At 41.8% G+C, this 26896-nt stretch overlaps 1 long non-coding RNA gene across 1 annotated transcript; it reads right to left on the bottom strand.

Moving 5' to 3' along the window:
- Window positions 1-1856: 1856 nt before the first annotated feature.
- LOC147916736 (uncharacterized) lies at window positions 1857-26663 on the bottom strand. The gene is made up of 3 exons (XR_015552769.1): window positions 26474-26663; window positions 10861-10978; window positions 1857-2418 (listed from the first exon to the last, which is right to left on the bottom strand). It is a non-coding gene; the product is annotated as an uncharacterized LOC147916736 (long non-coding RNA).
- Window positions 26664-26896: the final 233 nt, after the last annotated feature.

The raw sequence follows: 26896 nt of genomic DNA, 5'->3' as shown, positions 1-26896 counted from the left end.
TTCACCACTTGCTCCTTCTTTTCCACAGCCGCTGACCTGAAGGGACCACATCCGGCTTCATGTCAGTGACACTTCATTCCTTTTATCTTCAACTTTTTCTCTTCTACCATGAGAGATTTTACCATCCTGGATATAATTCTTCTATCGCACTCCTGGAGGCAATTTTGTATGAGTTTCTTTTCCCCATTTTACCCAGTAGTCTGTAGACATACAGAGGGTGTGGGGGGGTGACTAGACAGTGTGCATGGGGAGGGCCCTGATGCTACCTCCCCAAGACCTCTTAAAAACTCCGTACCTCCAGATGCCCAGTCGCTTCTTGCATTAGTTCTTTTCCAATGAATCTGGATATGACTATCAGTTTCGTCATGGGAGTTCTTGCTCTCATTTCAAACTCGTTTCTCCTTCTTCAACTTTCTTTGGGGGTTACCCCCATCCATGCCAGGTCTTCTTGTGAAGATTGCTCAAACCTCGTTTCCATTTCTTGAATGTTGAGTATTACAATGTAACTGCGCTAGGGTGCTTTATGGTGCTGTTCTTGAAGAGGCCAGCTGGACTGAACCTCCTTCGTCCCACTGGTTCCTTAAATCTTGCTGTATTTTGTCTTATATTTGATTTTTTTCCCTAGGGGTTTGGGGTGGGAGATGTAGGGGTGGCTTTTGTGTTCTCTCTCTCTCTTTTCTCTATGTATGGACTGGTTAAAGTCAGTTCTCACAGGCAGCTGACTTCATGGTATTGGTTGGCTGACTTTGGTTAACTATTAAAGACAAACCAACAAATTGTACAGCTGCACACAGAACACCTTTGAGTGTGAATCTGAATGGCAACTAGAGGCTTACTTTTTGAACTTCAGGTATGTAACTCAAAAGTAAATAAAAACACTATTTTTTCAGTAAGCTTTTTTTTTTCTTCTAAGAGTTGACTTAGAAATCAAACTACAAGAACATTAAATTGGTGCTGTACCAAAGCCTTATATGAACATACTCTACACTCTATGTCACCTGTCTCTGGTGAGCTCCCTGCTCTGTCACCCTCTTCTCAAAGCCTGGGAATGCCAGCGTGTGCCAAGCCTAGGGCTGGGTCTTAGGGACCAGAGGGCCAAGGGGGCCCCTTGGAGCAGAGATGATGGTGAAGATGGGACACCATTCTGCTTCCTGAGTAGACTCTGGAAGGAAACCAGGCATTTGTGTGCATGCGTGGGGGCTGGTGTGTGTATGTACTTAAGTGTGTGAGTCTGCTTACAGGTGCACAATGCCAAAGTGAATCCACTAACTGGAGGTCTGAAAGGGAGACCCAGGTTGGCTCTGGGAGTGGGTGGTTGTAGTGAAAGGCACATCCTCTCTCCTGTTTCCTGTCTCCTCCCCTTTCCCCTGTCAGGGAGTGGAGGTGTATGGAAACAGCTACACTCCCAACCAGGTGCTTTTTCCTCAGTCTCCAAACTCTAAGCATTTAGAAAGGGCCGGTCCAAGAGCCAGGCACCTCCCACCACCAAATCACAGACTGCCAAGGCGGGGAAGAAGCATTCTCCTCCCCAGCTCTTGCTTTCTTGGGGAAGGGGCTTCCTCCTGCAGGGTCCCTTGACCTCCCATTCCTGGGCCTGGGCCTGTTCTAGCTGCCACCCTCCAGGTGGGCTCTGAATGGCTCTCCTACCCCTTCTTCCCTATCCACAAAGAAGACCCAACTGGAGATGACCCTAAGCCACGCCTGCTCTGTGGCCCTAAGCAATAATGCCTGCCCTGGTTACCAAGGCCAGTGACTCCTTTGGCCTTAGACTCTTGCCACTTAAAAAACTGAGTGACACCCCTAACTCAATTAGGGAGAGAACCTGCAGCCTGTCATGGTTTGGGCTGCCATGCCAGGCTCCACTCGCTGGTATTTTCAGGCTTACCGGATACTAACCAACTCATCGCCAGTAACACTGCATGTTCATGTAGTGAGTTAAAAATCAAAACGAGCAGACATGCACATAAGCAAACAAAAAGGAAAAAGAGCACATCAAATGACAAGATGTGTAGCCAGTGAAGGTATCCTGGGAGTGTTGCAAGTTAAACTGATTAAAAGAGGTTTAGTATTTAATTGCTCCTCATGTAACATTAATCTGCTTCAGAAATGTTTTGTATTTTGATATAAATAAACATTTGCTAAAAAAGTTCATTTTCTGATTTTTATTTCTACCTAGAAAATATTTTCTGATGTTATTTAATCTCACCTCTGGCTTTAGGTCTTCCTAATCAACCCATTTTAAACTCATGGCTCAACGTGATTCTGAAAGGATTTCAGGCTTGGAGATGAAGGAACTACTCTTCATTCATTGAGCAAATATGGATTTACAGTCCATTATGTGTGAATCACTGTTCCATTCGCTTGAGATCCATCCGTGAACAAGACAGATAAGGTTCCTGCTCTTCTAGGGCTGATATTCTAGTGGGAGAGACACAGACAATAAGCAATTATCGCAATAAGAAAATTGCATAGAATATAATACGGGGATAAGTGCTTTGGGAAAAAAAAGAGCAGGATGGGGCAGGTGGGGTGCAGGAGGGTGTGGGTTGCAGTTTAAATAGAGTGCTCAGAGTGGGCCTCCCTGGGGATGACACTTGAGTGGAAACTGAAAGGGATCACTTATCTCAGTGTCTAATGCACATCAAGTTCTTCAACTTTGTAGATTTTTTACAATGCCTGAAATAGTCAGGAACTAGGAGAAGATATGCTGACTCTTCAGTTATGTGATGAAGATAGTGTTCTGTTTGACTCTGTCTTTATCTGAATGAGCCCCCTACTCTAACAGAGGCTGGCCCTGGGCAAATTTTCACATGCAAGAGTCAACAGTGCAAGGACTCTTCTGTGATTGAATTGTGCCTTTCCTTTCCCTTGAAGGGATTAGCACCTCTATTCTCTCATCTCCAGCTGGATTTGGTGAAGCTGACTGCCTAAATCAGCACACTTCCCTCCCCTTATCACATCGTCTTTCTTGTTTCTTGGTATCCTCTCTTCCTTTTTTTTTTTGTTTTGTGAGGAAGATCAGCCCTGAGCTAACATCCATGCTAATCTTCCTCTTTTTGCTGAGGAAGACTGGCTCTGAGCTAACATCTATTGCCAATCCTCCTCCTTTTTTTCCCCCAAAGCCCCAGTAGATAGGTGTGAGTCATAGTTGCACATCCTTCTAGTTGCTGTATGTGGGACGCGGCCTCAACATGGCCGGAGAAGCAGTGTGTCGGTGCGCGCCCGGGATCCGAACCCAGGCCGCCAGTAGCGGAGCGTGTGCACTTAACGGCTAAGCCATGGGGCCGGCCCAGTATCCTCTCTTCCTTATGTTCTATCTCAGCAATACTCTGGTTATCTATCAGCTTCTACTATGCTTGTTTTTAATTTAATTTGGTCTTTAGGTGGAGGGCAAATACCAAAATAGGATATTCCTATTTATGCTCACAGTTCAAAGTGAAGTAAACAACCAGCCCTCCTGCCAAACTAATAAAAATAGGTCCATCTACAAATTTAAAAACGTCTGCCATGGTGTAAAAAGTCTCCACATAAAATTCCCTAAAAGCCCTGAGATGGGGCTGTTATGCCAGGAGAGACTTCTAGGGTCATAGCTTTCTTTGGCCTCAATTGTCTGTCACAGTTCTCCTCCTTAGTTTCCATTCCTCTTTCCTCTGCCCTTTCTTTTTCTTAGCAGGCCATAATGAAAATCTTTTTGATATTTCTTATATACTCTAGTCTTAATTTTTAAAAGCAGATACATGGAGTGTTTTGTAGTCTCCTATTGACACATAAGTGAGTGTGGCCAGCATTGCCAACCCCACCCTGAGAAGGCCAACTTCAAACTCCTCTACCTTCCTGGGAGCAGTCTCCCAATCCTCTCATGGCCGTGGCTATTTGACAGGAGGAGCTTGTGGACCAAAGTAAATCTTTTTTGTTAGATTTGTCAGCTCTGTGGCAAAGCTAAGTTAAAAAAATTAATTAGTGAGGAAAGAATAAATAGTTTGGGTTAGGAGGCCCTTCCCTGTGTTAAACTGTGTTATTTAAGGGACTTTAACCTATGTTTAAAATTGGCCCTAACTTCGTGTTGACCCAGTGCTCCAAGCTTTAAACAATTCTTCCACATGTGTTTCATTTGGGGCTCGCAGTAATCTTACGGGGGAAGTAAAATAAGTGGTGGTTGTCTCTTTTTCAGAGATAGGATTGGGGGGTGAGAACCAACAAAGGAGCCAGCCCACCAATGTCCCTTCTTTCCTCTTCCCCTCCCCGGTCTCCCTTCTCACTCCCTCCTCCCATCCTCCCCCTTCCCCTCAGTCCATCTCTCCCTCCCTTCCCTCCTCCCTCCCTGTGCTCTTCCCTCCCTCCCTGCTCCTTCCCTCTCCCCCCACCCCCACTTTCTCTCCCATTCCATCTGTTCTTCCTTCCATATCCCTCCTTGTTCCACAAAGGCTTTAAGGCAGCAAGAAGTTGCCTAGAAAATAAGAACAGGCCTCAGACTTTAGTCCTGGTCCAGTACTTTTTCCCTTAGGCTTCCTTTCAGATGGACACGACCCAGTCCCAGGATACCTGTGTTCTGCCAGTGAGGTCATATAGCACTTTGAATCTGGAAAATGAGACTTTGGAACCCTACTGAGCAATGCCAATACATTTCTTAGTGGAAATTCAGTAAGTTACAGTGACGGGTGGAGCAGAGCCCATGTGACAAGCAAACTTCATAGGCTTTATAAACCTCAAGATAATACTGATTTCAGGGGTCCAGGCACCTCGCTTCTAGGTTCTGGGGAGAAACTGGGCTGCTTCTGGGGCAGTAAAGGCCCTTTGTCATGCAGACTGCATGGTGCAGAGTGTGCCTGAGTCAGGACTGTAAGCTAGCTCAGGTTTCCTTTTGTGTCCCCAGCCTCTCCTTTTAGGCCCCTTCCCCTGTTTCCATTGAACCCTTTTCCTATATAGTCAGCGGCCTTGTACCCTTCCGTCTACAAACCTGGTGTCAAAGAAGGATTTCAAGATGCTTCAGTTCCTTCATCAGGCAAGTGAGGTGGGCAGGATCCTTTCACCAGGACCGTAGATCCCTCTGCTCTTGAGAAACTGTGCCTTTCTCTTTTACAGCTCAGCCCCGGTCTATAAAACCACCTGCGTTTACAATGCTTTCCTCCCACCCACCTGGAAGGAAATCCTTGCTTTGCTTCTGCCATTTAGTAACTGATGAACTTGGGCAAATCACCTAGCCTTTCTGAAGGGGCTGCGCTTGCCAGCTTCCCTCCTTCCTAACACGCGGAGGCAGGCATGCATTCTCTAGTTGGCACATACTCTCAAACGCCAGGGGGTGCTGGTCAATCTCTCTCAGGGACTCCTTAGCAGCACCAGGTTGAACTGTAAGGTTCTGCACCTCAGCCAGCGGCCATTCCAAGAAGAGAGATGGCAACTCTCCTTCCTGCTAACAACCCCAATATCTATGATAGATTATTTTGGAGCCCTTATTTCATTTGACTTTGGGGGAGAAGCACACCCTTTCCACCCACATAAGGAGGAGAAGGACAAGACTCTTAGTATTTACAGGCACTCCTCATAAGGCAGTGACTCTGGACTTGAGGAAAGAAAACTCTTTCCTCCCCAGGCCTCTATCTTACCAGCCACAGAGGAGTGGTGAGGTGGTTCTAGGGCTAATGGTCCTGCTTCTTGGTAGGTTGTGCTGGAACTACCTGGCCCTCTTGAGAACTGTGGCTACCTCGAGAAGGAGAGGTACTTAGCTCCTATTTCTCCTCAGTTTGGGGCCTCAGTTGCCATTTGCAGGCAGCAGGAGTGTGCCTGTTAAGTGCCCCTTAACACACTGTTACACTTGCTCATTTTGTGTCTACCTCATTTGTGTGTAAGCTCCTCGGAGGTTGGGCCCTATCTGTCCTGTTCACTGTTGGAGCATGAGTGGCTATCACAAAAGAGATTTATTCAATACTCATTGAAACAATGACTGAATGGTCAGAAATTGCCTATTATATTTGGCATCATTTAGTTTGGAGGCATTGGTAACCTTGGTAAGAGTAGCTTCAGCAGAATAATGGGAGTAGAAACCAGATCAGAGTAAACTGAGGCATGGGAAACGAACAGTTAGAGACAATGTCTATAGACAACACTCTTGAGAAGCCTAGTGTTTTAAAATATAGTGTATTAACAGAAAATTTGAGGTATAGTAAGGCCAACAGATCAGGAGACAATTGTCATGGAAAAGATAGTTTGTTACTCACAGTTCCTAAGAGGAGGGGGTATATCATGCCATAAGGGGCCACATGGGGAAGCACCAGGGTTGGTAAGGAGGCAGAAGGAGGGGGGAAACTGTGGGCAGGAGTCTTTATTGTGGTTTTCATGGGAAGGAACAGGCAAGGCAGGTAAGCAGGCTTAGGATTAGCTAGGTTGAGTAACTCAGTGGGCTCTGGGATGTAGGGCTGTCCCTGGTTGTCACGTACCTGGCCCTGGGGTGATTAGAGCAGGAGGATAGCGGCCTGAAGCATAAGAGCCTGATAAGGTAGGTGGTTGGGGGTGTGGGCTCTGGATTGGTTGGTTTGTATTTGAAAACTGCGCTTGTGGGCAAGTTATCTATTATCTCTAGGAATTGGTTAATCCTGGGAAGGTCAGTCTCTCCAGGGTAAGCAAGGCCGCAGATGTTAAAGCGTCAGAATACAGACATAAAAACAAGGTTAATATTCCTTGTAGCAAAGGGGAGCAGAGAAATGGGATGGTAGCCAGTAAGGGCATGATGTCACAAGGGCAGGATTTATTTGTTTTTAAGATGGGAGATGTTAAAGTATGTTTTTGTGCTGCTGAAATGAACCAATACAGGAAGAGACTGATGACACCAGGGAGAAAGGTGATAACAAAAGTAACAAGGTCCTTGATAAAATAACAGTAAAGGGGATCTAGACCACACATGGATGAACTGGCTTTTGAGAAAAGGTGAGATATTTTATCTTTTGGGACAGGAAGGAGGAAGATGCCAGGATGCCCTGGGAGTAGGATAGAGTTCTGTTCTCCTTTGATGACTTGTGTTTTCTTATGAAGTGAGAGACAAGGTTACCAGCTGAAAGGTCAGAGGGGTCATGGTGGTGGTGGAAAAAATATGAAGAATAAAGAGCTTACTAGAGAAATGCTAAGAATTGCTGGGTTGTTTTGTGCGTCAATTTGAGGTTGGTGATTATATATTGTGGGTTATCCAGAATTGTGGATTTTCTAGGAAAGTATGATGAGGAAGAGGGACAAGGTAGTTGAAGGAGATTAAAAGATAATGATCATAATAAAACATGTAATCTATGGTTGATGAGTAAATAAGATAGAACAAGACTGATAAATACAATTAAGATGATGGGTTCAATGGTTTGGAGTCTTGATTACTCATTTTTTTTGGAGAGGAGCAGTGTTGAGTCACTGTGCTTGAAGCATAGGAGCTTGTGGTCAGATCTTGGTAAGAATGTGTTCATAATTTAAAGGAAAAGAAATTCCAGTAATGACCAGGTCCGTGGTGTGAACATGGGAGTGGATGGCTCAAGTAGGATGTGAGAAAAGTTGACTAAAGATGAGGATCTCAAAGAACTAAGAGGCCAGGATGGTGGATGGACCACCCAGGTAGGTCATCCTTGAGAATGATGACAGAAGTTGGGAGAAGAGGAAGACTGCGAGGCAGGTGCTAAAACCTTCCATGAATGAAAGAGAGTTTTGATGATGGGAGATGTCAGCAACAAGGAGAAGGAGAAGGTGGTAGATTTAAAGGGCTTAAATCTCAAAGGAACAGGTTTAAAGTGAGAGAAATGGTCTGGAATCAGCAGACAGAGTCTCTGCTTTCCCATAGCCTACATTCTGGTGTAGGGAGCCAGCCAATCAACCAATCAATCAATTAATCCATCAATATTAGATTGTAATGGCTATTATGCAGAGAGAATGACTGGGTGACTGCTTTAGATTGGGTGGTTAGGGAAGACCTCTCCAAAATGACATTTAAGCCTTGTCTCATTGGTGACAAGAAGGGGCCAGCTAGGTAAAGTTCAGCAGAGAAGGTCATCCCAGGTAGAGGATGCAGTTAATGCAAAGAGTCTAAGGCAGGAATGAGTTTGGTACGTTTGAGGAACAGAAAAAGCAGTGAGATGTGAGTGTGCAGGGAAGGAGTGCAGAGAGAGGCAGAAGATAAGGCTGGAGTGGTAAGCCGGGGCTTTGTAAACTCCGAGGAGTTAGGGTGGTGGAAAGTTGTTGGAGAGTTTTAGGCTGAGAAAAGGCATGATCTGATTTACACTTTAAAAAGATCCCTCTAACTGTTGGTGGAGGGTAGACTGTAGGAGGATAAGAGCAGAAGCAAGGAGACTAGGCAGAAGACCAATAATATAGTCCAAAGTTGAGAAGATGGTGTTTTAGACTAGGGCAGTCATGGTACAGATGGAAAGAAGTGAGGCCAAACTGGGATATGTTTGTAGGGAAAGTTGACCAGCTTGCTGAAAGATCTGATGTGAGATGTGAGGGAAATAGAGGAATCAAGAATGACTCCTAAACTTTTTACCCAAGCGACTAAGAATGCAAAGGCTGGAGGAAGAGGACAAATGAAAGGGGAAGGAAATTAAGAGTTCGTTAACATCTGAAATGATTACTAAACATCCAATCAGAGATGTCAAGTAGGCAACTGGATATAAGAGTCTGGAATTCCAGAGGGAGATGAGGAATGGAGATATGGATGGGGGGATCATCCTCAGAGAGATGGTATTTAAATCCTAGGAAGAGAGGGTGGATAGAGAAGAGAAGGGGTGCGTAAGAGATGTACTAAAGCCGCTGAGTGAAGAAAAGTAAGATAAGTACAGAGAAGTGACTATTGGTTTGGACAGCATAGAGGTAGGTAACTGATGATGTGGGCAAGGGCAGCCTCAGTGGAATGGTGGAGACAGAAGTCCAGCTGGAGTGGGCTGAGAAAGTTAAGACAGAATTGACTAATCTAGGGCTAGGAGGCAGCGGGAAAGTTCTGATAACACGGGGGAATTTGCTGACCACTGAGTGGAAGTTTCCCAGGACATTGTTTAAAGGTTTACCAGCATAGTAGGTGCTGTAGTGTCCCACCTAGATCCCCTATACTGGACAGTGCATCCATCCTCCAGCTTCTTTGACTATAGCTAATGGCTCACAGGTTCCCCATCACTGGAGAAGTGCCTTTGACTGACATGAGCCTCCTTGCCAAGAGGTTATATACCCCTCCTCCAGGGTGACCCTCAGCCAGTGGCTGATACAGGGATACAGAAGGCCACCCCTGCCTTAAAAGGTGCACCTCTATGGTGATCTCCATGGACCAAGCCAAGGCTGGAATTCCCCTGAGACCACATTTTTCTTTCCCCAATCCTGTCTAGCTTTCCCTCACATGTTTTTTCCTGGAGAGTCTTTCTACCATATAGCACACACACCCAGCTGCCTGCCTCAGGCTCTGCATATAGGGAACCCATTCCAAGACCTGCTGCCAGGAGACTCTAAGGATGGAATTCTGGAGTGGGGCCCCTTGCCAACTCACTGGCAACAGGAACCTCTCATGGTGGTAGGTGCATGTGCTAACAGCGCAACTGCTAGGATATTACCTATGCTGAACAGAGGCAGGGTCCAGGTGAAAGGGATATACTGGTTCATAGAATATCTTATATTTGAGAGATACTGGAGAAAGAGTACTTATAGGAACTGTGGAGTTGGGCGGCTGTTGCAGGACGCCATTGTTGCTTTGAACAACAAAAATGCAGGATCAAAAATGCAGGCAATCAATCACCAGTTTAAAGCAAAGCGTGAGTCAAAATACTTCCTCGACAGCTTTAAAGAGACTGAATATCCTGCAACACATGGGCAGAAGAAAGCTGAAGACCAGATTCGGGCCTTAATTTTAAGAGTGGAAGAATTTTGGAGATGGCTGAATCTCAGCCTGGTAAGTCTCCTATGCTAAAGTCACGGCTCTGACAGGGAATGAGACGCTGTAAACTGGGACAGGAATATATAGATGAATGTGTTGGAAAACCTTGAACCTCTAGATTCCTCTGAAACCTCTGGTCCTGCAGAAATGGCCACTCCCTCTTGCTGGAAGATAGAAGCCACTCCTTGCATGAAGAACACGCAGATGCCTCAAATGAGGCAGATGTCTTACAAGACACTCTGACTTCCTCAACAGCTGCCCCATTCTTCTCTTATTACCAGACCAATAATGAGAATCAAACCTCACTGTGACCCTACTGGGCAACTCTTGAGTCTGCTGAGAAGACAGGGATTTCACCAAGGAGCTGAGGGCCTGGCTAAGGTGTACTGGGCAGGGACTTGGGAGAGTATGCCCAGGAGAGGATCCTGTGAGTGCTGGATCAAGGGGGCCAGAATACAAAACTCTCCATAGGAGAATTTGTTAGTGTGGAGCACTCTCCCATGGCACAGGATTTCACAATCTTGCAAGGGTCCTGGAAGGTGATTCTAGTAGCAGCTAGAATGGTTCTTGAAAGCTTGATGAAAGTGATGGCCCACATTAAATGACAAAGACGTGGGCCGGCCCCGTGGCTTAGCGCTTAGGTGCGCGCGCTCCACTGCTGGTGGCCCGGGTTCGGATCCTGGGCGCGCACCGGCGCACCACTTCTCCGGCCATGCTGAGGCCGCGTCCCACATACAGCAACTAGAAGGATGTGCAGCTATGACATACAACTATGTACTGGGGCTTTGGGGGGAAATAAAATAAATAAATAAAATCTTAAAAAAAAAAAATGACAAAGACGTGTCAGAACTCTATTGCAGAATGTGGAAGAAGGGATCAAAAGGCTGAGAGAAGTGGACGTGCTAGAATGGATCTGCTCTATAAAACCAGAAAACCCACCAGCTGACTGTGGTTTTTGATTGGGTTGGAGGACTCACCATTTGCCCAGGAGATAAAGGATGTGTTGGTGTGAAGGGGACGAGCGTGGAAGAGAAGATCAGCAGTGGCTGTTTTCCATGGGCTGGTGCTTGAACGTGCCGTTACAGAACTGAACATCTACCAAAAACCAACAGAAGGTATTATTATTAATGGTGAAACGTTGGAAGCATTCTTTCTAAAGCCTAGAATAAGAAAAGAAATAAGACATCAATTCCATTATGAAAGTGTACTGGAAATCCAACTGGTATAAATAAAAAAGTAAAAAAATAAGAGGTTTAAAAATTGGAAAATAAAACAATACTTTAATTGTTCTCAAATAATATGAATAGCTACATAGAAAATCTGTGAGAATCTATGGACAAACTATTAGAAATAGTGACAGAACTAAGCAAGATTGCTGGATCCAACACGAACGGCATTTCTTTATACCAGCAACAGAAAACGTAATTTAAAAGGTACCTTTATAATAGCAATGACAACAACAACAAAATAATATACAAAGGAATAAATCTAACAAAATATGGGCAAGACCTTTATGGATCAAATGGTCAAATTTAATTGAAAGACATAAGAGGAGGTCTAAATAAACGTGAAGTGCAGACGAAGCATCCCTCTCTCCCTGTGTTGGTGGCTGGATTTTTCTAATTGTTCTTTTCACTGAGGACGTGGTCCTTCAGGGGTCCTGGTTTTCTGTGGCATGTCGGCACCAACACTCTGTCTCATGCAGGCCTAAGACTTATGTCTTGTGCCTGGGTGTTAAAACGTCAGCTCTTTAGTTACAGGATTGATGCTTCCCCTGTCCGCCTCTCCCTCCCTATAGCTGAGGTCAACTATAGCATCCGCTCAAGCTTAGGACTCTGGTTTCCAATTCCCTTTTAATTTTTGGCTACTGGAAATTACCTATACTTTCAAATAAACTTAGCTATGCATTCAGAAGTATGCTTGCTTTATTTTATTCAGCATTCTGGATTTTTGAGGCAGGAAGTTTTTGAGGTTATCTAGTTGGCCTTGTTACCAACACTGAAAATCTTCAATCTTTGTCTTTATTTGAAGTATACTGTTTTCTTTTTTCTAAGTAGCATATTTGTAAACACATTTCTTAACTCAATCTAATGGTGTCTGTTTTTCTAAGAAGCATACAGTTCATTCACACTAACAACTGCTATACTTTATATAGCATTCTCTTATTTTATATTTTTTATTCGTTTTATTTTGTGGTTTTCTGATTTTCCTTTTCCTTATTTTGCTGGTTTGCTATTTATTTTTCAGTTGCTCTTTATTGCTGTCTTACCCCTTTATTACATTTGGGAGTTTCACTATTGTTTGCCATTCCATTAATGATTGTGTTCCCTTTGCTAGTACTCAATTAAGTCCATATTTCCTTCACCACCAGTAACTGATAATAAATGCCAACCTCTTCCCCCACCAAGACACTCGATTATCTGACTGCTTCCCACACCCTGCATGAGCTGAGGCTTTAGGACATTTTCCCTTCCCTACGTTCTTCCTCCCCAACCTGAAATGACACCTTTGAACATTTTTACTTCTCCCACCTCATCCTAATACCTAGGTTTTGCTGAGAGAGTTTAGTACATTTATTATAAGCTATTATTAGAATTTATCTTGCCATAAGTCTCTTCTAGTTTAAGAATCCTTATTTCTTAGATTATGCATTCTTGGATGCTCATTTTCAATATATATTTGACTACACGTGTATATAAAATTATATCCATGAATGCATATATGTACGTCTTTAAGTATTTGTATATATTTATTCTTATCACTTTCTTTTCTCCATCATCTTATATCTCAAAGTCTTTGACTTGAAAAAATTTTTTCAGAGTAAAATCTCTCCTCAAATTCTTTTCTTAGATAGATTCATAGGTGATAGAGTCTCTGGACCATGCATATCTGCAAATATTTTTCAACTCCTTATGATAGCAACACAGCAGCAGGGGGTTTTCAACCCTTTTGCAAGGCACCAAAAGGAAACATCTCAGCTCCTGATCATCTCTTACTCTTCTAGGCTTGGGGTGAGAGAAGACTCAGCTCACGGTTCAGCTCTTCCTCTGCTCCTTGGGCTATTATTACCTTCCCTGCACACTAAGGTTTCTCCAGGATCCACCAAGTTATTCACCTGACCCTGGGATTTTTTCCAACACTTGTCCCTAATTCACTGTTGCAAAGGAAGAATAGATGGAGCCTCATACTAAATCATGAGTGGTTGACACTGCTTGTGAGAACATGGCGAGAGGGATGAGCAGGGGGCCAAGAATAGAACCCTGGGAAACACCAATGTGTAAGAGGCAGGCAAAGAAATGGGGACCTAAGAAGCAGACCTAGAAAGATAGGTCAGAAAGGGCAGAAGAACCAGGGAGTAAAGAGTCTCAAGGAGGAGGAAGTGATCCGTAGGGTCGAATGCAATAGAAAGGTCATGTAAATATCACCTGTATGTCTTCACAAGCTGGAGTGAAAATTGCATTAGCCTTCCATTGAAACCATACATTTCAATGACTCCATGTCACATTTGCCAAATAAACAGGAAGGATGCAAATATTACTGCTGTGCTCTATAGCCTAGAGAAGGTCACATATTGCATACATAAAGTGCCAGCTCCTTCTGTTGTATGCGTTTGTTTCTGTTTCCTGAGATTCAGTTCCTAGAATCTCAAAGAGTGGGGATCAAGGACTCTCTCTATCTGCCCCCTCCACTTTGCCTCAATATAAACCATTGGATGTGATTAGATAAGTAGAAGGAGCAGCACCCAAGTCCTAAATGTAAATGGACACACTGAGATGGAGAGGGGAGCAATGAAGAACGATACCATACTATATCAGTTAGAGTTCTAACAGGAAACAGATAATCAAAGGAAGGTTTATTTATAAAAGGCTATTTTCATAGATATGGAAGGGGTATAGGAAGACCATGTGGGATAGTGCAGGAACCCAGGGCAATTAGTGACTGTTTGACACTATCCTAGGCCTGAAGGCAAGAAGGGTAGAGGCCACCATAATTGGGAAGGAGAAGGAGTCATATAGAGCAGGTCACCTTGAGAGGAGCAGTGACAAGTGATACAGCCAGACCCAGATGACCTCACAGGTATGGAACCAAGGGAGTAAATATCTTGATCTCATTCTCCTTTCGCCCTCTAATCTCCTGACAAGGATTCCCACAGGCTGAAGCCAAGTGGAAGCCAGAGGGTACAGGAGTACATTGATATAACCCATACAGTGGAGAAGAGCAGGGAGGAGAGGGTTGGAGAATGGATCTTGAGTGGGCAATCAGAAAATATCTGGCACAAGCGTTATTCACAATAGCCAAGACTTGGAAGCAACCTAAGTGCCCATCAAGGGACGAATGGATAAAGAAGATGTGGTATATATACACAATGGAATACTACTCAGCCATAAGAAACGATGAAATCCAGCCATTTGTGACAACATGGATGGACATTGAGGGTATAATGCAAAGTGAAATAAGTCAGAGGGAGAAGGTGAAATACCGTATGATTTCCTTCATTAAGTAGTAGATAATAACAACAATAAACAAACACATAGGGACAGAGATTGGATTGGTGGTTACCAGAGGGGAAGGGGGGAGGGAGGAGGGTGAAAGGGATAATTCGGTACATGTGTGTGGTGATGGGTTGTAATTAGTATTTTGGTGGTGAACATGATATAATCTATGCAGAAATAGAAGTATAATGATATACACCTGAAATTTTTACAATGTTATAAACCAATGTTACTGCAATAAACAAAAAATTAAAAAAAAAAAAAAGACCTTTGAATCTGCAAGCAAAAAAAAAAAAAAAAAATCTGGCACAAACATGACCTGCCTACAGAATGTATGACTTAGATGTATGCTCAACTAACGTGTTCTGACACATAAAATAAGAACCAAAAAATGCATGTTGGGTTTGGCAATCTTAGAACCCATTGGCAACCTTGTTGAAAACAGGTCTAGTGGAAAGATCAGGAGAGAAAATCAAATTGCAGTGACTTGGGTTAAAGGGGGAGATGAGGAAATGAAGAGAGTGAGTGATACAGACTCGTGCAAGAACCCTGAGATGATATGGAGAGATCTAGGATGAACTAGATATAGGAGACTACTGGATGTAGTAGATGCCCTCAATTCTTTACCCCTTCTGTTTTTCAAACCCTTTGCCATGTAGCTTTCTAGATCCTTCCCTTTCTGACTCTGGACCTGATCAGGTATCTCATCTTGCTTTGGCCAATAGGAGGTCAGCAGACGTTACACAAGCAAAGGCCTGAATGAGCAGTCTGTGACTTTTGGCTGACTCTATTGTGCTTCTGCCATTACCAGGAGAATATTCCCGTGGTAGCCTGCTGGAAGATTATTGAGATATGGAGCAGAGCCACATTGCTTTAATTGCTCCAGTTGGAACCAGCCTATGTTAGAAGCCGGGGAAGATAAGCTGATCCTCAGATATGTGGGTGAGCCTAGCTGAGGTCAAGAGAGACACCTAGCTGACACCTAACTGATTCCAGATAGATAAAGAATAAACACTTATTATTATAGCCACTGATGTTTTATAGTTGATTTTTAATGTAGCATTATTGAGGCAACCAATAACTGATGCACAGGGTAGACTGATATTCTTAATAAACTCCCAAAGGATAGAATATCTAAATGTAAAAATTTTACCTTCACAGGTACTCAATGAAGACACGGATAAATTCCTATATCTTTTGGGTTGTGGGGAGAAAACTTTTTTACTATGACTTAAAATCCAGATGCAATTAAAATATTAAAAAATTTGACTACATAAAAATTAGGAAAAATTTTACATGGCAAAAAGGCCGTGTAAATCATGGCCAAAAGTGAAATAAAAAGTGCATAAGCAAGGCCAAAGTGAAAAGCGATAAACTGGGAGGAAATGTGTGTAACAGCATAGGTAGAGAGTTAATAACCTGATATATAAAACCTCCCCAGGATCAAAGTAATAGAATTAAATACTCAATAGGTAAATGGGGAAAGCATGTGAAGAATTCACAAAAAATATAAATGGCTCTTAAATGAATAGATGCTCAATTTTCCTGATAATTACAGAAAGGCAAATTAAACTACACAGAGATATCATTTCTCATCTAACAGATCAGCAAAAGTTCAAAAACTTGATAAACCACTCTTGGTGAGGCCCCGGGGAAACAGGTATGTGCACATATTGCTAGTGGAAGTAAAAATGGTACAAGCTCATGGAGTGAAATCTGACAATATTTAACAAAACTACAAACATAGTACACATTGAAGCAGCAATCCTGTCTCTATGAATTTGCCCTGAAGCTACACCTCCAACAACAAACAACAAATATGCCAGGGTTATTTATTGTGGTATTATTTCTAATATCAAAATATTGGAATTGCATGTTCACAAAAGACAGGTTCAATAAACTACACAATGTAATGCTATAAACTATAAAAAGAATGAGAAGATCTTTATGAAATCATATGGAGTAATTTTTATGATATATTGTTAAATAAAAAAAGGTACAAAGAATGTGTATATATACACTTAGTATTATTAACTATTGCTGCATAACAAATTACCCCTAAAATTAGTAGCTTTAAGCAACAATAAATATGTATTATCTCAGTTTTTTTTAACAACCTTATTGAGACATAAGTGGTATACAAAAACCACACACAGTTGATGTATACAATTTGATAAGTTTGGCCATGTGCATACACCCATGAATCCATCCCCTCTAAAAGTTTCTTTGTGTCCCTTGGTCTTTTGTTTTTGTGATAAGAACACTTAACAAGAGATCTACCCTCTTAAATTTTTTGAGTGCATGATCCAGTATTGTTGACTGTAGGCCCTATGCTGTACAGTAGTTCCCATCTTACAACTGAAACTCCATACCAATGAAACAAGAGCTTCCCATTTTCCTCTTCCACCAGCCAGCCTGGGGGAACCACTGTTCTATTCCCTGCTTCTGTGTGGGTCAGGAATTTGGGAGAAGCTTAACTGGATGGTTCTGGCTTAGGGTCTCTCATGGAGTTACAGCCAAGATGTTAGCTGGGGCTACAGTTATGAAAGCTTTCCTGGGGCCGGAAGATCTGTTTTTGACATGGCTGGCGTATTGATACTGGCTGTGGGTGGAAGGCCTGTTACTCTCCACATGAACTTCTCCATGGGACTGCTTGGATGTTCTCCAAATTCCCCAAGATAGAGCAATCAGAAAGACCAAGGCAGAGGCGGCAACATCTCTTATAAACTAGCCTTGTGTTCATACAGTCCAGTCATATTCAAAGTGGGAGGAGGCTATACAAGGGCATGAATACCAGGAGGCAAGGATCTTGGGGGTGCATTTTCAAGGCTGACTAGTGTGTATGTGTGTGTGTGTGTGTGTGTGTGTGTGTGTACATGCGTGTACACTTTTTGAGTAAGAAACAAGGAGAAATAAGAATAGATTTTAGAATTTCTGTTTCTGGGTTGGATGACAGCAGCCTAACTTTAAAAAGCCAGATACACTATAAAAGTGTATTTAAAAGATCATGTAAGATGGAGATGTACAGGTACATCAAGTACACAGAGATCATGTAAACAGGAAAGAAGAAAAGAATTAGAACTCCAGAGAGAGTGGAGCTCTTCTGAGGAAAGCTGATCATTGCCAGTGATTTTCTTCTCTGGGGGCATTTATTGATTCTAGGCCACGCCTTATGTTTAGTTTTGGCCCCCCTCAGAGGGACTCTACTGGGAGAAGAGAAATCAGGAAGCTTTAGGGATCACACAGAACTGGTGTGACAGACTGGAGACTCAAGGAACTCCAAATGTATGGTATGTTCTTCCCGTAGGATATTTTTCTGAGACGGAGCTGTGCATGGGAGGCTGGGGAGCTGGGCCAAGGACTTGGAAAAGGCAGAGTAAAATATTTTGTAATCTCATGGTGCTAAGAAGACTAAGTCCTGCTAGAGAGAGAGGCCTCCTCAAATACACGGCCTGCCTTTTCCTCAAGATATTTATCAGATTTTGAAACTGCATGGGGGAGGGAGCCTGAAGAGCTGCACTTAATATCTTCAAAGGGCACAACTAACTTTCTAGCAGAAAAATATATTTAAAAGCAGACTGGACATGGCAGAAGACAGGGCTAGGGAACTAGAAGGTAGGATAATAAGAAATATCCAAACTGAAGTGCAGAAACAAAAAAGAAAGAGGAAAGAAAGGAATGGAACAAAAGAGACATGTGGAATACAAACAAAAAGGTCTAATATACATATAACTGGATTCCCAGTCAGAGAAGACAGAATGAATGGGCAGAAGCAATATTGGAAGGGATAATGTCTGAGAAATTTCCTAAACTGGTGAAAGATATCCAACAGATTCAAGATGCTCAGTGAATCACAAGGAAAATAAATACAAGGGAAAAGACACTAAGCACATCTTAGTCAACCTGTTGAAAATCAAAGATAAAAGAAAAATCTTAAAATATTCAGGAAAAAACAACCATCATCTTCAAAAGAGCAACAATAAGGTTAACAACAGTCTTTTCAACATAAACAACGGAAGACAGAAAACAATGGAAATATTTTTAAAGTGTTGGAAGGAGCAGCCAACCTATAACTCAATAAACAATGGAATGGAATAATTAAAGATATTTATCTAAAATAAAATAAGGAAAGGATAATAAATAACAGATGATGCAAATAGAAAGAAATAAGATATTAATCTTAAAACTATCTAAAATATATTAACAATTACAGTGACTTTAAATAGACTAAACAATCCAATTAATAGATAAACATTGTCAGATTGGGGAAAAAACCACAATCATGCTGTTTATAGGAACACATTATATAAGTAAACAGAAAGATGAGAAGTAATAAAATTTAAAAATATATACTGTGTAATTACTAACAAAAAGAGTTACTATAGCTATATTAAATCAGACAAAGTCAATTTTAATGTAAGAAATATTAGTTTTGATCAATAGTGGTATTTAATGATGATAAAGTGGGCAATTGAATGAGATAAATCAATGCTAAATTTGTATGTACTTAAATAGCATACTTTCAAAATATATCAAGTCAAAATTGACAGAACTAAAAGAAAAAATAGACAAATGCACAATCGTAGTTGGAGATTTGAACATACCTTTCTCAGTAATTTATAGAACAAGTTAAAAATTAGTCAAGATATAGAGGAATGGAACAACATGATCAACTCACTTGGAGTGACTGACGTATGTCGACCTCGGCACTCAGCAACTGCAGGACACATATTCTTTGTAGGTGTTTGTGGATCATTTACCAAAACAGACATCACGTAACCTGGCCCAGAACACTAATCTCAGCTAATTTCAGAAGACTGAAATCTGAGTATTTCTCTGACTACAGTGGGATTAAATTATACATTAGTAACTAGAATATATCCAAAAGTTTTTCAGTTAAGTAACACAATTTTAAGTAACCCAAAGAAGAAGAAATCACGGTAGAGTCAGAAAATATTTTGGGCTGGATGATAATGAAAATGCTTGTGAAATATAACCTAAAGCAATGTCCTGAGGGCAATTTTTAGTTCTAGATGCCTACATTAGAAAATTTGTAAAGTTCTAAATTAATGATCTAAAATACCACCTCAAGAAGCTATAACAATAACTAAATTCAGTCCAAGGAATATAGAAGAAAGAAAGTAATAAGGGTAGACATTATTGAAATTGCACACACACGAAAATCAACAAAAAGATAGTTATTTGAAAATATTAACAAAACTGAGAAACCTCTAGCAAAACTGATGAAGATAAAAAAGACAAAAATCATAAATTAACATTATCAGGAATAAAAAAGTAGAATCACATCAAACTCTGCAGATATTAGAAAGATGACAAAAGGATACTGTGACCACTTTTATGCCAATAAATTTGACAACTCAGATAAAATGAATACATTCCTTGAGAAATACAATATTAAAACTTACATAAGCAGAAAAACAAATATGAATAATTCTATATATATTAAAGAAGTTAATTCTGTAATTAAAAACTATCCAATAAAGAAAACTTCAGGTCCAGATAGATGGATTCACAGATGATTTCCTCCAAACATACAAGGAAGAAATAATATAAATCTGACACGAATTCTTCCAGAGAATAGAAATTGTGAACACTTCTAAATTCATTTCATGAGTTCAGCGTAACATTTATACCAATATCTGACAAGGAAATACGAGAAAGAAAAATTATAGGCTAATATCTCCTATTATCATAGATGCAAAAGATGTAATAAGACCATATATATATATATACAATGTGTATGTGTGTATATGCGTATATTTCCTGAACATGTGGGGTTTGTCACAGAATTTCAATGTTGGTTTAATATTTGAAAATCAATGTAATTCACTATAATAATAGAATAAAAGAAAGCCCATATGAGCGTCTCAACAGATGCAGGAAAAAAACTGGTAAAATTCAACACCCTTTCATGACAAAAACTCTCAGCTAACTAAGAATAGAAGGAACCATATTTAATTTGATAAAGGAAATCTGCCAAAAACCTAGCACTATATTTAATGGTGAAATAGTGAACAATTTTCCTCTCAGATTAGAAATGAGGCAAAGATTGTTTTCACCATTTCTATTCAACATTTTACTGAAGATACTACCTAGGGCAAAAGGGTAAGAAAAAGAAACACCATAATAATTGGAAAGGAAGAAAAATCATCATTATTCATATATGACATGATTGCATATGTAGAAAATCCAAAAGAATCTATAAATAATCACTATTAATAAGTGAATTTCATAAGGTTACTGGATACAGGGACCATATAAAAAATTTCTGTTTACTACCAGCAAACAGTTGAAATAGAACTGAACTGAACTGAAATAAGAAATGCAATTGAAAGTAGCAATAAAATATCAAATATCTAGAGATAACTCTAATGAGAGATACGCAAATCCACTACACTGAAACTGTAAAAGATTGTTGAAAAAATTAAAACAAATAAATGGAAAGATATAGTATATTCAAGAATGGAAATCTCACTTAAAAAATGTCATTTCTCTCTAATTTGAACTACATATTCACTAAAATACTAATCAGAATTCCAGAATTTTTTGTGGTAATTGACAATTTGATTTTAAAAATATATGGAAATGCAAAAGACATAATGAGTAAATGAGTGAATACCATGAGAATAGGCCCATTGCTCTACTTCATTTGCTGTGAGGTCCCTTGATCAGAAACAATTCTGTGTAGAATACCACGATAGTAGGTAAGACATTCTATAAGTCCACCGATGTACTTTTGGCAGAAACATTGTGTGCAGGGAAGGCAAATCCATATCCAGAGTAAGTGTCTATTTCAGTAAGAACAAAACATTGTCCCTTACATAATGGAAGTAGGCCAGTGAAATCCACCTGCTATCCAGTAGCTGACTGATCACTCGGGGAATGGTGCCATATTGGGGACTCAGTGTTGGTCTCTGTTGCTGGCAGTTTGGGTGCTCAGTGATGGCTGTAGCCAGGTCGGCCTTGGTGAGTGGAAGTCCATGTTGCCGAACCCATGAATAGCCTCTGTCCCTGTCCCCATGGCTACTTTGTTCATGAGCCCATTGGGTGATGACAAGGTAGCTTGGGAAAGAGACGGGCTAGTATCCAAAGAATGGGTCATCTTATACACTTGATTAATAAAATCTTCCTCTGCTGAGGTCACCTTTGGTGAATATTCATACGGGAAACAAATATCTTCAAATATTTTTTGCCCATTCAGAGAGGTCTATACACATAACTTTTCCCCAGACCTCCTTGTCACCAATTTTCCAATCATGTTCCTTCCAGGTCCCTGACCATCCAGCCAAACCATTGGCTACAGCCCATGATTTAGTATACAATTGCAGGTCTGGCCACTTCTCCTTCCAAGCAAAATGAACAACCTGGTGCACTGCTCAAAGTTCTGCCCACTGGGAGGGTTTTCCTTTACTATTGTCCTTCAGGGATGTCCGAGAAAGGGGCTATAGTGCTATAGTGGTCTACTTTCAGGGTGTGTGAGATATTGTGTAATGCCATCTGTAAATTAGGCCTTAGCCTTTTCTTGTTCTGTCAACTGATCATAGGGAACTCCTCATGAGGCCATAGGTATGTGCTGGGAGAAAGAAGGTAGTGTAGCCAGAGTGGGGATCATTGATATTTGGGTCACTTCCTAATGTAACTCTTTTGTGCCTTCAGGGCCTACTTGTGCCTGACCTCAACTATACCACTTCCATTTGATGATGGAGTGCTGTGCACACCTAACTTTATGGTTTGATGAGTCAGACAACACCCAGTTCATGAAGGGCAGCTCAGGTTGCCTGGTAACTTGGTGACCCATGGTTAAGCCTTCAGTATCTATTAGGGCCCAGTAGTAAAACAAAAGCTATTTATCAAAAGGAGAGTAGTTATCTACAGAGGATGGCTCCAAGCTTTGCTCCAAAATCCTAATGGTTCCCATTGTGATTCACCTACAGAGGCCTGCCAAAGGTTCCAAATAACATCCCTATCTGCCACTGCCACTTTAAGCATCATTGAATCTGCTGGATCATATGGCCCAAGGGGCAGAACGACTTCTGGTGGTTTTCACTAACAGGTGTTGAGAAAAAAGCACTTGCCAGATAAATTTCTACATAACCGGTACAAGGGACTGTGTTAATTTGCTCAAGCAATGAAACTAAATCTGGAACAGCAACTGCAGTTGTAGTCAACATGTGGTTAAGTTTACGACAATCCACTGTTATTCTCCAAGATCCATCTGTCTTCTGCACAGACCAAATAGGTGAGTTGCATGGGGATTGGTGGGAATCACCACTCCTGCATCTTTCAGGTCCTTAATGGTGTCACTGATTTCTGAAATTCCTCCATGAATGTGGTATTGCTTTGGTTTACTCTTGTCTTAGGTAGAGGCAGTTCTAGTGGCTTCCATTTGGCCATTCCTACCATCATAGCCTTCACGCTACAGGTTAGGGAAGCAATGTGGGGATTCTGCCAGTTGCTGAGTATGTCTATTAGAATTATGCATTCTGGAACTAGAGAAATAACCACAGAATGGGTTCAGGGACTCACTGGACCCACTGTGAGATGGACGTGAGCTAAAACTCCATTGATCACCTGACCTCTATAAGCCCCTACTTGGACTCACGGACCATAGTGAATTTTTGGGTCTCTTAGAATTAGTATTAGTTCAGAGCCAGTGTCCAATAATCCCTGAAAAGTCTATTTCCTTTCCCTCAATGCACAGTCATCCTGGTAAAAGGCTGTAAGTCCCTTTGAGGCAGGCTGGGAGAAAGATTAACAGTATGACTTTTTGGTAGTATAGCAGGGTGCTTCCTCAGGGGGATCTAGCCTCTTCTTCATTCGGGGAGTTCTGCATCTGTACACTGGCTCAAGTCAGAATTTGTTGAAGGGCCATAGCTCTGTTTATATGATTCAAGTTAGACTTCTGTTCACTTGACCTAGAATTCTTCCACTTATATAGATCAAGCAAGAATTTAGTAGACGGCCCATCTATTTCATGTCTAAGGACACCATGAGCAACCAGCCAACACCACAGATCTCTGCAAGTCAGACTCTTATTATTACTGCTTTGATTCTGCTGTCCATTACAGTAACCATGCCTACATTGCCTTTGGTGCCGCTTTCCCCCAGCTACCTGGGATCCAAATATCTCCATTGACTTTAGATTCCCCAATTCAGTGGCAGCAGTTCCCACTGTAGTTTCTGACCTGCAGAGAAGAGCGGCCCCAGAGCTCTTCAAGGATGCTTGGGCTCCCCTCACAAACTTATTTTTCACAGTCATGGTAAAAGGCATGTCCTCTGAGCCCTCCAGGGGTGGGTGAGCATGTCTTGCATGATAAATACACTCCAGCATTGCAATATCCCTGTACTTTTGGATATCTTCCTCTACAGTATACCAAGGAAGTTCTGGCATTTCAGATTCATTTAGTGTATGTAGGTCACCTTTTGATCCATGTTTTAGCTAGACAACCAAACCAACTCTTAGAGCCCTTTCTAACTCCTTGAGCTGCAATATTAAACACAGGATCTCTGCTTAGTGGGCTCATATCAATAAATTTGGCCAGATTAAATTTTATGTTCCTTCCACCATTGTTTTCTACCCTTAATATTCATCCACACACATATTCCTCAAATTTATGTCTGTATAAATTGGAAAAATCATGTTGTTCTTTTGGAGTGTAATACAACTCCTCATTGGTCACTTTGTACCACACTTGATGGAGACTGCTGGGACTTGAGTTTGTAGTACAAATCTAGAGGTAATGGGGATGGGTCCTGAGGAGAATCAGCGGTGATTTACAAGGCAAGACCTTAGGGTAGGTCATTACAGTCTCCTCAGGCAAAGAAGGATTAATCTCTTCAGACAGGGTAGAAGGACTGCTTCCACTGGCAAAGAAAGCTAAGAAGTATTTAGGAGTTCAACATCCCCAGCTTCACCAGGATTTTTCCATATGTCTCCATACCAATTTTCAGGATCCCATTACTTCTCAATCAATATTTTCACTTTAACAACAGACACCTTATGAGGTTGGAAATTCAATTTGTATTGTAATTCAGCCACTTGTAGGATGAGACTCTGGGTTTGGTTTAGAGCAATCTCAGCACTGTGGCTACAGGAGATAAAGGTTTCTTCCAGAGCAGATATAGAAACTTTCAGATTATTTATGCAGTGTTTAATCTGAGAATTTGAATCCCTAAGCTCATCCTTTTGTTTCCCCACTTTGTCTAGTATAATTAGAAGCAGCCAGCCAAACTCATTATACTTATACTCATATACACTTATATATGTTCTAAATTATCAAATACAAGGTCACCTAGAACCTTGCCTCTTATAAGTATTCGATTAGGAGTATCCAATGGTTGTATTTTGCATATCTCTATTGCCACATCATGTCATGGACTATCAATGCTCTCTTTATTACTGGAGAACCAATTCCAGAAACCCCAGAGCCAATTCAGAAAACTCATTCTTAAGATTCTGTTCTTCTAGAACTATTTTTAATACCAAAGTCTGTATTATTCAGGCTTCTTCAGAGGAACAGAATCAATAGGATATTTATATCACCTTTATCTATATTTATATCATCTACTTATCTATTTGTATATATCTGCATACATATATATTATATATATACAGAGAGAGAGAGAAAGAGAGAGAGAAAGGGAGGGAGAAAGAGAAAAAGAGATTTATTGTAAGGAATTGACTCATGTGATTGTGGGGGTTGGCAGGTACAAAATCTGCAGGGCAGGCCAGCAGGTTGAAAACTCAGGCAGAATTTCTACATTGCATTTTTTTTTTTTTTGTGAGGAAGATCAGCCCTGAGCTAACATCCATGCCAATCCTCCTCTTTTAGATGAGGAAGACTGGCCCTGGGCTAACATCGGTGCCCATCTTCCTCCACTTTATATGGGATGCCACCACAGCATGGCGTGACAAGCAGTGATTCGGTGCACACCCGGGATACGAACCTGGGCCGCCAGCAGTGGAGCACGCGCACTTAACCACTATGCCACGGGGTTGGCCCCCTATGTTGCATTCTTGAAGAAGAATTTACTCTTCTTTGGGGAACCTTAGTCTTTGCTCTTAAAACCTTCAACTGATTAGATGAGGCCTACCCACATTATGGAGGGTAATCTGCTTTGCTTCAAGTTAACTGATTGTAAATGTTAATCATGTCTAAAAAATACCTTCACAGTAACATCTAGATTAGTGCTTGACCAAAATAACTGGAAACCATAACTTAGCCAAGTTGACACATAAAATTAACCATTACAAGGAGCAAAAGAAAAATGAGTTATCACACAGGGAACAACAATATAACAGCTAACTTCCAATCATAAACAATGGAGGCCAGAAAGCAGCAAAGTGACATATCGAAAGTGATGAAAGTAAAACACAGTCATCTAATAATTTTATATTCAGTAAAGCTATCCTTATAAAAGGTGAAATAAAGATATTTGCAAATAAACAAAGACTGAGGAAATTTGTTGCTATCATGTTTGTCTTACAAGAATTATTAAAGGAATTCCTTCAGACTTAAAGGAAGTAATAATTTAAAGTAACTCAAATCCACATGAAGAAATGAAGAGGAGGCGGAGTCAAGATGGCGGCGTAGGCAGACTCTGAACTCACCTCCTCCCGTGGACACAGCCAATTTACAACTACTCGTGGAAAAATTACCCCTGAGACAGAACTGAAAACTGGAAAAGAGGAACTCCTGCAACAACGGACAATCCTAACTGGGGTAGAAGAGGCAGAGACTCCCTTCTGGAGAGAAAAACGCCGCCTTCACAAGCCGCCAGCTTCACGGCCATGGGGAGCAGCTCACAGGTACGCAGCCTCCCTGGAGGCGTGGGGTCCTGAGCCGGGAGCGCCCCCGCTGTGGGCATATTGTGGACCCAGCACAATCGACACCAGTGGCATAATATCTGACTTTGCCTGCTACTAAAGCATTGGGGAGCACCCCCAGAAAACCCGGCTCACAAAGAAACTAAAACTGGCTCTTAAAGGGCCTGCGCACAAACTCACCCGTTCCAGAAAGCATCCTAAAATCACCAGAAAGAAAGGTGCACACTGCTTCGGTGACAAGAGACTCACCTAATAGGCCCTGAGTGCATCACGGTGAGGGGTGAGACCTCTCCAGGGACTGGGACATTGGCGGCGGCCATTGTTGTGCCCTGGTGTGGGCGTGCTGACACAGACGCCATTGGAGTTCTCCCTGAGACCTGCTAGCCCAGGGTCTGCTCCACCCACTAGAGCACCGATTTAATCCAGCTCAGCCAGGGCAGGCAGCCCACCCTAGAGACTGGCCCCACCCAACAACAAGCCCTCAGGCAACGTGTGGGCCTGCATAGATTGGTGACTGGAATCTCTGCAGCATGGCAACTGAGCTGACTTGAGCGGGGCAGGGTGTGCACAAGGAGCGGGTGGAGAGTGTGGGGTGGTGGCGGAGTGTGTGGGGCTCCCGCCGTGGAGAGACTGGGTCCGCTTGGGGAGGTCGGGGCGCTCACACGGGGCAGG

Source organism: Ceratotherium simum, chromosome 7, assembly GCF_057802395.1.
Source record: "Ceratotherium simum simum isolate JZ-2026a chromosome 7, ASM5780239v1, whole genome shotgun sequence".
Taxonomy (NCBI): Eukaryota; Metazoa; Chordata; class Mammalia; order Perissodactyla; family Rhinocerotidae; genus Ceratotherium; species Ceratotherium simum.
The sequence above is the reverse complement of the archived record's forward strand: the minus strand, read 5'-3'. Positions and strand labels throughout refer to the sequence as shown.